This window comes from Pristiophorus japonicus, chromosome 23, assembly GCF_044704955.1.
Source record: "Pristiophorus japonicus isolate sPriJap1 chromosome 23, sPriJap1.hap1, whole genome shotgun sequence".
Taxonomy (NCBI): Eukaryota; Metazoa; Chordata; class Chondrichthyes; family Pristiophoridae; genus Pristiophorus; species Pristiophorus japonicus.
The window spans coordinates 37,531,257-37,544,814 of record NC_091999.1 but is presented as its reverse complement, the minus strand read 5'-3'; the positions used below and the strand labels follow the sequence as shown (position 1 = coordinate 37,544,814).

General features: G+C 43.7%; 8 non-coding genes across 8 annotated transcripts; all 8 read right to left on the bottom strand.

Moving 5' to 3' along the window:
• Nucleotides 1-1,161: 1,161 nt before the first annotated feature.
• On the bottom strand, nucleotides 1,162-1,242 carry trnas-aga (transfer RNA serine (anticodon AGA)). Its single transcript has one exon. It is a non-coding gene; the product is annotated as a tRNA-Ser (tRNA).
• A 219-nt stretch (nucleotides 1,243-1,461) lies between these two features.
• On the bottom strand, nucleotides 1,462-1,533 carry trnad-guc (transfer RNA aspartic acid (anticodon GUC)). The gene has a single exon. It is a non-coding gene; the product is annotated as a tRNA-Asp (tRNA).
• A 3,839-nt stretch (nucleotides 1,534-5,372) lies between these two features.
• Nucleotides 5,373-5,444, bottom strand: trnad-guc (transfer RNA aspartic acid (anticodon GUC)). Its single transcript has one exon. It is a non-coding gene; the product is annotated as a tRNA-Asp (tRNA).
• A 1,884-nt stretch (nucleotides 5,445-7,328) lies between these two features.
• Nucleotides 7,329-7,400, bottom strand: trnad-guc (transfer RNA aspartic acid (anticodon GUC)). The gene has a single exon. It is a non-coding gene; the product is annotated as a tRNA-Asp (tRNA).
• Nucleotides 7,401-8,984: 1,584 nt separating this feature from the next.
• On the bottom strand, nucleotides 8,985-9,065 carry trnas-aga (transfer RNA serine (anticodon AGA)). The gene has a single exon. It is a non-coding gene; the product is annotated as a tRNA-Ser (tRNA).
• A 219-nt stretch (nucleotides 9,066-9,284) lies between these two features.
• On the bottom strand, nucleotides 9,285-9,356 carry trnad-guc (transfer RNA aspartic acid (anticodon GUC)). The gene has a single exon. It is a non-coding gene; the product is annotated as a tRNA-Asp (tRNA).
• Nucleotides 9,357-10,939: 1,583 nt separating this feature from the next.
• Nucleotides 10,940-11,020, bottom strand: trnas-aga (transfer RNA serine (anticodon AGA)). The gene has a single exon. It is a non-coding gene; the product is annotated as a tRNA-Ser (tRNA).
• Nucleotides 11,021-11,239: 219 nt separating this feature from the next.
• trnad-guc (transfer RNA aspartic acid (anticodon GUC)) lies at nucleotides 11,240-11,311 on the bottom strand. The gene has a single exon. It is a non-coding gene; the product is annotated as a tRNA-Asp (tRNA).
• Nucleotides 11,312-13,558: the final 2,247 nt, after the last annotated feature.

Here is a 13,558-nt window from a genome sequence, read left to right as displayed (position 1 = left end):
CAGACAAAGAGTCTGAGAGAATCCCATTGGAACATACGTGGCACCGTGAGAAAGAGACAGATTGAGAGACAGAGACAAACAGAGAAACAGGGACAGACAGAGTGAGTCAGACTGAGAGAGACAAAGACTCAAACATACAAAACTCTCTGAAGAGAGAGAGAGAGAGGCAGAAACCGAGCGACACAGATACATTTCACAATTTCATTTCATTATCGGTTCAGAGTGTCACATTGTTACAGAAAATTGCTGATTCAACCGATGAAAATCCGGTCTCACTGATCAGAATGGGAGGATATCCGTGTTAAATTAAAGAGATACCAGGAGTGGGGGACAAACCCACGCGGGACAAACCCATTGAGTTTTAAGGCCAACGCCTCAACCACTCGGCTGTTCTGGTCCTGTGAGAACCTGGATTCTGTCTCTGTGAGAATCTGGGCTTCTACCCCAACCCCACATACAAACACAGACACATCGGCTTTCAGTGAGCATTTACGAACATTTTTAGTAATATTGACACGGGGGCAACTCTCATATTCTTTTTCGAACAATGCACTGGGAACTTTCATATCCACCCGAGGGTGCAGACGGAGCTTCAATTTAACATTTCATCCGAAAGTCAACAGCTTCAACATTGCAAAATTCCCCAAGTGCTGCACTTTGAGTGTTAACCAAGATGATATGCTCAAGTCTCAGAAGTGCGACTTGAACAGACAAACTCCCGATTCAGTCGAGAATGCGGCCACTGAACCAAAGCCGATACAAAAGTTCGCAACCGTATTATTTTCCCCAAGTCGTTTTTATACGTTCCAGGACATATCAAATTCATGGTGATGATTTCCAGTGACAGTTGCACATACACAGAGACATATAAATAGATAGACAGACACAGAGACCCACACACACATATCCAAAAATTTGCACGCACCAACGACAATGCACAGATGCCTCAGACATCTCGAGGAATAGACAGGCTGAATCACTGTCGCAACTTTGACTGATGTTTGCGATTTTTGAAACGGATGTATCGTGAATATTGCAGATTAATAAAAATGAGAAAAAAATTTCAAAGTTGAAAGGTGTGGGACGTTATTCCATCTATCTCAGGATCAGTTTGGCAGAGAACCGGTTAAATTGTGAAATGGAATGAAAAATGCTGAGAATCGTAGTCGTCAGGATTCGAACCTGCGCGGGATAACCCAATGGATTTCTAGTCCATCGCCTTAACCACTCGGCCACGACTACTGTGTCGCTGTCTTTTTAAACTTTACTCAGAAAAAACTCAGTCATCCATCTCTGTGTTGCAGACGGCCAAAGACTCCTGAAAAATTCTCCGTTTGCTAAAAATCTGGACGAGGCAATCTCATCCACCTGTATTTTTACAGTTCCATATTACTCTGGTTCTTTTTAATATGCATCTCTTCCAAGAAACAGAAGTAAAATTCGACATTTTGAAACAACTGCCTCCCCGTCGGGGAATTGAACCCCGGTCTCCCGCGTGACAGGCGGGGATACTCACCACTATACTAACGAGGAACTGACGGATACCAGTTCTGTCAGAGCAGGAATCGAGTCACTGTGAACAGAACTGGACACCAGGAGAAGTCGACAGACACATTGAGAGACAGAGACAAACCGACAAACAGGGAGAGACAGACAGCGAGATAGAGAGAATGAGAGACAGAAAGTGTGAGACTGAGAAGGAGAGGCAGACTGAGTGAGAAAAAGACTCAAATATATACATATACAGAGATGTGGGTGTGTGATCTATTAAGAGAGAGAGGGAAAGAGTGAGAGAAAGACATTGATAAAGACAGTGACAAGTAGAGAGACAGATAGAGAGAGAGCGATCGAGACTAAAACAGAAAATGATGGAAATACTTCTCAGCTTACAGGCAGGGACTAACAGAGACAGGCAAAGACATGGACAGACCGAAATGATGGGAACGAGAGAACCAGTCAGAAAAAGAGTCTGAGAGAATCCCATTGGAACATACGTGGCACCATGAGAAAGAGACAGATTGAGAGACAGAGACAAACAGAGAAACAGGGACAGACAGAGTGAGTCAGACTGAGAGAGACAAAGACTCAAACATAGAAAACTCTCTGAAGAGAGAGAGAGAGGCAGAAACCGAGCGACACAGATACATTTCACAATTTCATTTCATTATCGGTTCAGAGTGCCACATTGTTGCAGAAAATTGCTGATTCAACCGATGAAAATCCGGTCTCACTGATCAGAATGGGAGGATATCCGTGTTAAATTAAAGAGATACCAGGAGTGGGGGACAAACCCACGCGGGACAAACCCATTGAGTTTTAAGGCCAACGCCTCAACCACTCGGCTGTTCTGGTCCTGTGAGAACCTGGATTCTGTCTCTGTGAGAATCTGGGCTTCAACCCCAACCCCACATACAAACACATGCACATCGGCTTTCAGTGAGCATTTACGAACATTTTTAGTAATATTGACACGGGGGCAAATCTCCTATTCTTTTTCGAATAATGCACTGGGAACTTTCATATTCACCCGAGGGTGCAGACGGAGCTTCAATTTAACATTTCATCCGAAAGTCAACAGCTTCAACATTGCAAAATTCCCCAAGTGCTGCACTTTGAGTGTTAACCAAGATGATATGCTCAAGTCTCAGAAGTGCGACTTGAACAGACAAACTCCCGATTCAGTCGAGAATGCGGCCACTGAACCAAAGCCGATACAAAAGTTCGCAACCGTATTATTTTCCCCAAGTCGTTTTTATACGTTCCAGGACATATCAAATTCATGGTGATGATTTCCAGTGACAGTTGCACATACACAGAGACATATAAATAGATAGACAGACACAGAGACCCACACACACATATCCAAAAATTTGCACGCACCAACGACAATGCACAGATGCCTCAGACATCTCGAGGAATAGACAGGCTGAATCACTGTCGCAACTTTGACTGATGTTTGCGATTTTTGAAACGGATGTATCGTGAATATTGCAGATTAATAAAAATGAGAAAAAAATGTCAAAGTTGAAAGGTGTGGGACGTTATTCCATCTATCTCAGGATTAGTTTGGCAGAGAACCGGTTAAATTGTGAAATGAAATGAAAAATGCTGAGAATCGTAGTCGGCAGGATTCGAACCTGCGCGGGATAACCCAACAGATATCTAGTCCATCGCCTTAACCACTCGGCCACGACTACTGTGTCGGTGCCTTTTTAAACTTTACTCAGAAAAAACTCAGTCATCCATCTCTGTGTAGCAGACGGCCAAAGACACCTGAAAAATTCTCCGTTTGCTAAAAATCTAGACGAGGCAATCTCATCCACCTGTATTTTTACAGTTCCATATTACTCTGGTTCTTTTTAACATGCATCTCTTCCAAGAAACAGAAGTAAAATTCGACATTTTGAAACAACTGCCTCCCCGTCGGGGAATTGAATCCTGGTCTCCCGCGTGACCAGCGGGGATACTCACCACTATACTAACGAGGAACTGACGTGTACCAATTCCGTCAGAGCAGTAATCGAGTCACTGTGAACAGAACTGGACACCAGGAGAAGTCGACAGACACATTGAGAGACAGAGACAAACCGACAAACAGGGAGAGACAGACAGCGAGATAGAGAGAACGAGAGACAGAAAGTGTGAGACTGAGAAGGAGAGGAAGACTGAGTGAGAAAAAGACTCAAATATATACATATACAGAGATGTGTGTGAGTGATCTATTCAGAGAGAGAGGGAAAGAGTGAGAGAAAGACAACGATAAAGACTGTGACAAGGAGAGAGACAGAGAGAGAGAGAGCGACAGAGACTAAAACAGAAAATGATGGAAATACTTCTCAGCTTACAGGCAGGGACTAACAGAGACAGGCAAAGACATGGACAGACCGAAATGATGGGAAAGAGAGAGCCAGTCAGACAAAGAGTCTGAGAGAATCCCATTGGAACATACGTGGCACCGTGAGAAAGAGACAGATTGAGAGACAGAGACAAACAGAGAAACAGGGACAGACAGAGTGAGTCAGACTGAGAGAGACAAAGACTCAAACATACAAAACTCTCTGAAGAGAGAGAGAGAGAGGCAGAAACCGAGCGACACAGATACATTTCACAATTTCATTTCATTATCGGTTCAGAGTGTCACATTGTTACAGAAAATTGCTGATTCAACCGATGAAAATCCGGTCTCACTGATCAGAATGGGAGGATATCCGTGTTAAATTAAAGAGATACCAGGAGTGGGGGACAAACCCACGCGGGACAAACCCATTGAGTTTTAAGGCCAACGCCTCAACCACTCGGCTGTTCTGGTCCTGTGAGAACCTGGATTCTGTCTCTGTGAGAATCTGGGCTTCTACCCCAACCCCACATACAAACACAGACACATCGGCTTTCAGTGAGCATTTACGAACATTTTTAGTAATATTGACACGGGGGCAACTCTCATATTCTTTTTCGAACAATGCACTGGGAACTTTCATATCCACCCGAGGGTGCAGACGGAGCTTCAATTTAACATTTCATCCAAAAGTCAACAGCTTCAACATTGCAAAATTCCCCAAGTGCTGCACTTGAGTGTTAGCCAAGATGATCTGCTCAAGTCTCAGAAGTGCGACTTGAACAGACAAACTCCCGATTCAGTCGAGAATGCTGCCACTGAACCAAAGCCGATACAAAAGTTCGCAACCGTATTATTTTCCCCAAGTCGTTTTTATACGTTCCAGGACATATCTAATTCATGGTGATGATTTCCAGTGACAGTTGCACATACACAGAGACATATAAATAGATAGACAGACACAGAGACCCACACACACATATCCAAAAATCTTCACGCACCAACGACAATGCACAGATGCCTCAGACATCTTGAGGAATAGACAGGCTGAATCACTGTCGCAACTTTGACTGATGTTTGCGATTTTTGAAACGGATGTATCGTGAATATTGCAGATTAATAAAAATGAGAAAAAAATGTCAAAGTTCAAAGGTGTGGGACGTTATTCCATCTATCTCAGCGTCAGTTTGGCAGAGAACTGGTTAAATTGTGAAATGGAATGAAAAATGCTGAGAATCGTCGTCGTCAGGATTCGAACCTGTGCGGGATAACCCAATGGATTTCTAGTCCATCGCCTTAACCACTCGGCCACGACTACTGCGTCGCTGTCTTTTTAAACTTTACTCAGAAAAAACTCAGTCATCCATCTCTGTGTTGCAGACGGCCAAAGACTCCTGAAAAATTCTCCGTTTGCTAAAAATCTGGACGAGGCAATCTCATCCACCTGTATTTTTACAGTTCCATATTACTCTGGTTCTTTTTAATATGCATCTCTTCCAAGAAACAGAAGTAAAATTCGACATTTTGAAACAACTGCCTCCCCGTCGGGGAATTGAACCCCAGTCTCCCGCGTGACAGGCGGGGATACTCACCACTATACTAACGAGGAACTGACGTGTACCAGTTCCGTCAGAGCAGTAATCGAGTCACTGTGAACAGAACTGGACACCAGGAGAAGTCGACAGACACATTGAGAGACAGAGACAAACCGACAAACAGGGAGAGACAGACAGCGAGATAGAGAGAACGAGAGACAGAAAGTGTGAGACTGAGAAGGAGAGGAAGACTGAGTGAGAAAAAGACTCAAATATATACATATACAGAGATGTGTGTGAGTGATCTATTCAGAGAGAGAGGGAAAGAGTGAGAGAAAGACAACGATAAAGACTGTGACAAGGAGAGAGACAGAGAGAGAGAGAGCGACAGAGACTAAAACAGAAAATGATGGAAATACTTCTCAGCTTACAGGCAGGGACTAACAGAGACAGGCAAAGACATGGACAGACCGAAATGATGGGAAAGAGAGAGCCAGTCAGACAAAGAGTCTGAGAGAATCCCATTGGAACATACGTGGCACCGTGAGAAAGAGACAGATTGAGAGACAGAGACAAACAGAGAAACAGGGACAGACAGAGTGAGTCAGACTGAGAGAGACAAAGACTCAAACATACAAAACTCTCTGAAGAGAGAGAGAGAGAGGCAGAAACCGAGCGACACAGATACATTTCACAATTTCATTTCATTATCGGTTCAGAGTGTCACATTGTTACAGAAAATTGCTGATTCAACCGATGAAAATCCGGTCTCACTGATCAGAATGGGAGGATATCCGTGTTAAATTAAAGAGATACCAGGAGTGGGGGACAAACCCACGCGGGACAAACCCATTGAGTTTTAAGGCCAACGCCTCAACCACTCGGCTGTTCTGGTCCTGTGAGAACCTGGATTCTGTCTCTGTGAGAATCTGGGCTTCTACCCCAACCCCACATACAAACACAGACACATCGGCTTTCAGTGAGCATTTACGAACATTTTTAGTAATATTGACACGGGGGCAACTCTCATATTCTTTTTCGAACAATGCACTGGGAACTTTCATATCCACCCGAGGGTGCAGACGGAGCTTCAATTTAACATTTCATCCAAAAGTCAACAGCTTCAACATTGCAAAATTCCCCAAGTGCTGCACTTGAGTGTTAGCCAAGATGATCTGCTCAAGTCTCAGAAGTGCGACTTGAACAGACAAACTCCCGATTCAGTCGAGAATGCTGCCACTGAACCAAAGCCGATACAAAAGTTCGCAACCGTATTATTTTCCCCAAGTCGTTTTTATACGTTCCAGGACATATCTAATTCATGGTGATGATTTCCAGTGACAGTTGCACATACACAGAGACATATAAATAGATAGACAGACACAGAGACCCACACACACATATCCAAAAATCTTCACGCACCAACGACAATGCACAGATGCCTCAGACATCTCGAGGAATAGACAGGCTGAATCACTGTCGCAACTTTGACTGATGTTTGCGATTTTTGAAACGGATGTATCGTGAATATTGCAGATTAATAAAAATGAGAAAAAAATGTCAAAGTTCAAAGGTGTGGGACGTTATTCCATCTATCTCAGCGTCAGTTTGGCAGAGAACTGGTTAAATTGTGAAATGGAATGAAAAATGCTGAGAATCGTCGTCGTCAGGATTCGAACCTGTGCGGGATAACCCAATGGATTTCTAGTCCATCGCCTTAACCACTCGGCCACGACTACTGCGTCGCTGTCTTTTTAAACTTTACTCAGAAAAAACTCAGTCATCCATCTCTGTGTTGCAGACGGCCAAAGACTCCTGAAAAATTCTCCGTTTGCTAAAAATCTGGACGAGGCAATCTCATCCACCTGTATTTTTACAGTTCCATATTACTCTGGTTCTTTTTAATATGCATCTCTTCCAAGAAACAGAAGTAAAATTCGACATTTTGAAACAACTGCCTCCCCGTCGGGGAATTGAACCCCAGTCTCCCGCGTGACAGGCGGGGATACTCACCACTATACTAACGAGGAACTGACGTGTACCAGTTCTGTCAGAGCAGGAATCGAGTCACTGTGAACAGAACTGGACACCAGGAGAAGTCGACAGACACATTGAGAGACAGAGACAAATCGACAAACAGGGAGAGACAGACAGCGAGATAGAGAGAATGAGAGACAGAAAGTGTGAGACTGAGAAGGAGAGGAAGACTGAGTGAGAAAAAGACTCAAATATATATATATACAGAGATGTGTGTGAGTGATACTATTCAGAGAGAGAGGGAAAGAGTGAGAGAAAGACAACGATAAAGACTGTGAAAGGAGAGAGACAGATAGAGAGAGAGCGACAGAGACTAAAACAGAAAATGATGGAAATACTTCTCAGCTTACAGGCAGGGACTAACAGAGACAGGCAAAGACATGGACAGACCGAAATGATGGGAAAGAGAGAGCCAGTCAGACAAAGAGTCTGAGAGAATCCCATTGGAACATACGTGGCACCGTGAGAAAGAGACAGATTGAGAGACAGAGACAAACAGAGAAACAGGGACAGACAGAGTGAGTCAGACTGAGAGAGACAAAGACTCAAACATACAAAACTCTCTGAAGAGAGAGAGAGAGAGGCAGAAACCGAGCGACACAGATACATTTCACAATTTCATTTCATTATCGGTTCAGAGTGTCACATTGTTACAGAAAATTGCTGATTCAACCGATGAAAATCCGGTCTCACTGATCAGAATGGGAGGATATCCGTGTTAAATTAAAGAGATACCAGGAGTGGGGGACAAACCCACGCGGGACAAACCCATTGAGTTTTAAGGCCAACGCCTCAACCACTCGGCTGTTCTGGTCCTGTGAGAACCTGGATTCTGTCTCTGTGAGAATCTGGGCTTCTACCCCAACCCCACATACAAACACAGACACATCGGCTTTCAGTGAGCATTTACGAACATTTTTAGTAATATTGACACGGGGGCAACTCTCATATTCTTTTTCGAACAATGCACTGGGAACTTTCATATCCACCCGAGGGTGCAGACGGAGCTTCAATTTAACATTTCATCCGAAAGTCAACAGCTTCAACATTGCAAAATTCCCCAAATGCTGCACTTGAATGTTAGCCAAGATGATATGCTCAAGTCTCAGGAGTGCGACTTGAACAGACAAACTCCCGATTCAGTCGAGAATGCGGCCACTGAACCAAAGCCGATACAAAAGTTCGCAACCGTATTATTTTCCCCAAGTCGTTTTTATACGTTCCAGGACATATCAAATTCATGGTGATGATTTCCAGTGACAGTTGCACATACACAGAGACATATAAATAGATAGACAGACACAGAGACCCACACACACATATCCAAAAATTTGCACGCACCAACGACAATGCACAGATGCCTCAGACATCTCGAGGAATAGACAGGCTGAATCACTGTCGCAACTTTGACTGATGTTTGCGATTTTTGAAACGGATGTATCGTGAATATTGCAGATTAATAAAAATGAGAAAAAAATTTCAAAGTTGAAAGGTGTGGGACGTTATTCCATCTATCTCAGGATCAGTTTGGCAGAGAACCGGTTAAATTGTGAAATGGAATGAAAAATGCTGAGAATCGTAGTCGTCAGGATTCGAACCTGCGCGGGATAACCCAATGGATTTCTAGTCCATCGCCTTAACCACTCGGCCACGACTACTGTGTCGCTGTCTTTTTAAACTTTACTCAGAAAAAACTCAGTCATCCATCTCTGTGTTGCAGACGGCCAAAGACTCCTGAAAAATTCTCCGTTTGCTAAAAATCTGGACGAGGCAATCTCATCCACCTGTATTTTTACAGTTCCATATTACTCTGGTTCTTTTTAATATGCATCTCTTCCAAGAAACAGAAGTAAAATTCGACATTTTGAAACAACTGCCTCCCCGTCGGGGAATTGAACCCCGGTCTCCCGCGTGACAGGCGGGGATACTCACCACTATACTAACGAGGAACTGACGGATACCAGTTCTGTCAGAGCAGGAATCGAGTCACTGTGAACAGAACTGGACACCAGGAGAAGTCGACAGACACATTGAGAGACAGAGACAAACCGACAAACAGGGAGAGACAGACAGCGAGATAGAGAGAATGAGAGACAGAAAGTGTGAGACTGAGAAGGAGAGGCAGACTGAGTGAGAAAAAGACTCACATATATACATATACAGAGATGTGGGTGTGTGATCTATTAAGAGAGAGAGGGAAAGAGTGAGAGAAAGACATTGATAAAGACAGTGACAAGTAGAGAGACAGATAGAGAGAGAGCGATCGAGACTAAAACAGAAAATGATGGAAATACTTCTCAGCTTACAGGCAGGGACTAACAGAGACAGGCAAAGACATGGACAGACCGAAATGATGGGAACGAGAGAACCAGTCAGAAAAAGAGTCTGAGAGAATCCCATTGGAACATACGTGGCACCATGAGAAAGAGACAGATTGAGAGACAGAGACAAACAGAGAAACAGGGACAGACAGAGTGAGTCAGACTGAGAGAGACAAAGACTCAAACATAGAAAACTCTCTGAAGAGAGAGAGAGAGGCAGAAACCGAGCGACACAGATACATTTCACAATTTCATTTCATTATCGGTTCAGAGTGCCACATTGTTGCAGAAAATTGCTGATTCAACCGATGAAAATCCGGTCTCACTGATCAGAATGGGAGGATATCCGTGTTAAATTAAAGAGATACCAGGAGTGGGGGACAAACCCACGCGGGACAAACCCATTGAGTTTTAAGGCCAACGCCTCAACCACTCGGCTGTTCTGGTCCTGTGAGAACCTGGATTCTGTCTCTGTGAGAATCTGGGCTTCAACCCCAACCCCACATACAAACACATGCACATCGGCTTTCAGTGAGCATTTACGAACATTTTTAGTAATATTGACACGGGGGCAAATCTCCTATTCTTTTTCGAATAATGCACTGGGAACTTTCATATTCACCCGAGGGTGCAGACGGAGCTTCAATTTAACATTTCATCCGAAAGTCAACAGCTTCAACATTGCAAAATTCCCCAAGTGCTGCACTTTGAGTGTTAACCAAGATGATATGCTCAAGTCTCAGAAGTGCGACTTGAACAGACAAACTCCCGATTCAGTCGAGAATGCGGTCACTGAACCAAAGCCGATACAAAAGTTCGCAACCGTATTATTTTCCCCAAGTCGTTTTTATACGTTCCAGGACATATCAAATTCATGGTGATGATTTCCAGTGACAGTTGCACATACACAGAGACATATAAATAGATAGACAGACACAGAGACCCACACACACATATCCAAAAATTTGCACGCACCAACGACAATGCACAGATGCCTCAGACATCTCGAGGAATAGACAGGCTGAATCACTGTCGCAACTTTGACTGATGTTTGCGATTTTTGAAACGGATGTATCGTGAATATTGCAGATTAATAAAAATGAGAAAAAAATTTCAAAGTTGAAAGGTGTGGGACGTTATTCCATCTATCTCAGGATCAGTTTGGCAGAGAACCGGTTAAATTGTGAAATGGAATGAAAAATGCTGAGAATCGTAGTCGTCAGGATTCGAACCTGCGCGGGATAACCCAATGGATTTCTAGTCCATCGCCTTAACCACTCGGCCACGACTACTGTGTCGCTGTCTTTTTAAACTTTACTCAGAAAAAACTCAGTCATCCATCTCTGTGTTGCAGACGGCCAAAGACTCCTGAAAAATTCTCCGTTTGCTAAAAATCTGGACGAGGCAATCTCATCCACCTGTATTTTTACAGTTCCATATTACTCTGGTTCTTTTTAATATGCATCTCTTCCAAGAAACAGAAGTACAATTCGACATTTTGAAACAACTGCCTCCCCGTCGGGGAATTGAACCCCGGTCTCCCACGTGACAGGCGGGGATACTCACCACTATACTAACGAGGAACTGACGGATACCAGTTCTGTCAGAGCAGGAATCGAGTCACTGTGAACAGAACTGGACACCAGGAGAAGTCGACAGACACATTGAGAGACAGAGACAAACCGACAAACAGGGAGAGACAGACAGCGAGATAGAGAGAATGAGAGACAGAAAGTGTGAGACTGAGAAGGAGAGGCAGACTGAGTGAGAAAAAGACTCAAATATATACATATACAGAGATGTGGGTGTGTGATCTATTAAGAGAGAGAGGGAAAGAGTGAGAGAAAGACATTGATAAAGACAGTGACAAGGAGAGAGACAGATAGAGAGAGAGCGATCGAGACTAAAACAGAAAATGATGGAAATACTTCTCAGCTTACAGGCAGGGACTAACAGAGACAGGCAAAGACATGGACAGACCGAAATGATGGGAAAGAGAGAACCAGTCAGAAAAAGAGTCTGAGAGAATCCCATTGGAACATACGTGGCACCGTGAGAAAGAGACAGATTGAGAGACAGAGACAAACAGAGAAACAGGGACAGACAGAGTGAGTCAGACTGAGAGAGACAAAGACTCAAACATAGAAAACTCTCTGAAGAGAGAGAGAGAGGCAGAAACCGAGCGACACAGATACATTTCACAATTTCATTTCATTATCGGTTCAGAGTGTCACATTGTTGCAGAAAATTGCTGATTCAACCGATGAAAATCCGGTCTCACTGATCAGAATGGGAGGATATCCGTGTTAAATTAAAGAGATACCAGGAGTGGGGGACAAACCCACGCGGGACAAACCCATTGAGTTTTAAGGCCAACGCCTCAACCACTCGGCTGTTCTGGTCCTGTGAGAACCTGGATTCTGTCTCTGTGAGAATCTGGGCTTCAACCCCAACCCCACATACAAACACATGCACATCGGCTTTCAGTGAGCATTTACGAACATTTTTAGTAATATTGACACGGGGGCAAATCTCCTATTCTTTTTCGAATAATGCACTGGGAACTTTCATATTCACCCGAGGGTGCAGACGGAGCTTCAATTTAACATTTCATCCGAAAGTCAACAGCTTCAACATTGCAAAATTCCCCAAGTGCTGCACTTTGAGTGTTAACCAAGATGATATGCTCAAGTCTCAGAAGTGCGACTTGAACAGACAAACTCCCGATTCAGTCGAGAATGCGGCCACTGAACCAAAGCCGATACAAAAGTTCGCAACCGTATTATTTTCCCCAAGTCGTTTTTATACGTTCCAGGACATATCAAATTCATGGTGATGATTTCCAGTGACAGTTGCACATACACAGAGACATATAAATAGATAGACAGACACAGAGACCCACACACACATATCCAAAAATTTGCACGCACCAACGACAATGCACAGATGCCTCAGACATCTCGAGGAATAGACAGGCTGAATCACTGTCGCAACTTTGACTGATGTTTGCGATTTTTGAAACGGATGTATCGTGAATATTGCAGATTAATAAAAATGAGAAAAAAATGTCAAAGTTGAAAGGTGTGGGACGTTATTCCATCTATCTCAGGATTAGTTTGGCAGAGAACCGGTTAAATTGTGAAATGAAATGAAAAATGCTGAGAATCGTAGTCGGCAGGATTCGAACCTGCGCGGGATAACCCAACAGATATCTAGTCCATCGCCTTAACCACTCGGCCACGACTACTGTGTCGGTGCCTTTTTAAACTTTACTCAGAAAAAACTCAGTCATCCATCTCTGTGTAGCAGACGGCCAAAGACACCTGAAAAATTCTCCGTTTGCTAAAAATCTAGACGAGGCAATCTCATCCACCTGTATTTTTACAGTTCCATATTACTCTGGTTCTTTTTAACATGCATCTCTTCCAAGAAACAGAAGTAAAATTCGACATTTTGAAACAACTGCTTCCCCGTCGGGGAATTGAACCCTGGTCTCCCGCGTGACCAGCGGGGATACTCACCACTATACTAACGAGGAACTGACGTGTACCAATTCCGTCAGAGCAGTAATCGAGTCACTGTGAACAGAACTGGACACCAGGAGAAGTCGACAGACACATTGAGAGACAGAGACAAACCGACAAACAGGGAGAGACAGACAGCGAGATAGAGAGAACGAGAGACAGAAAGTGTGAGACTGAGAAGGAGAGGAAGACTGAGTGAGAAAAAGACTCAAATATATACATATACAGAGATGTGTGTGAGTGATCTATTCAGAGAGAGAGGGAAAGAGTGAGAGAAAGACAACGATAAAGACTGTGACAAGGAGA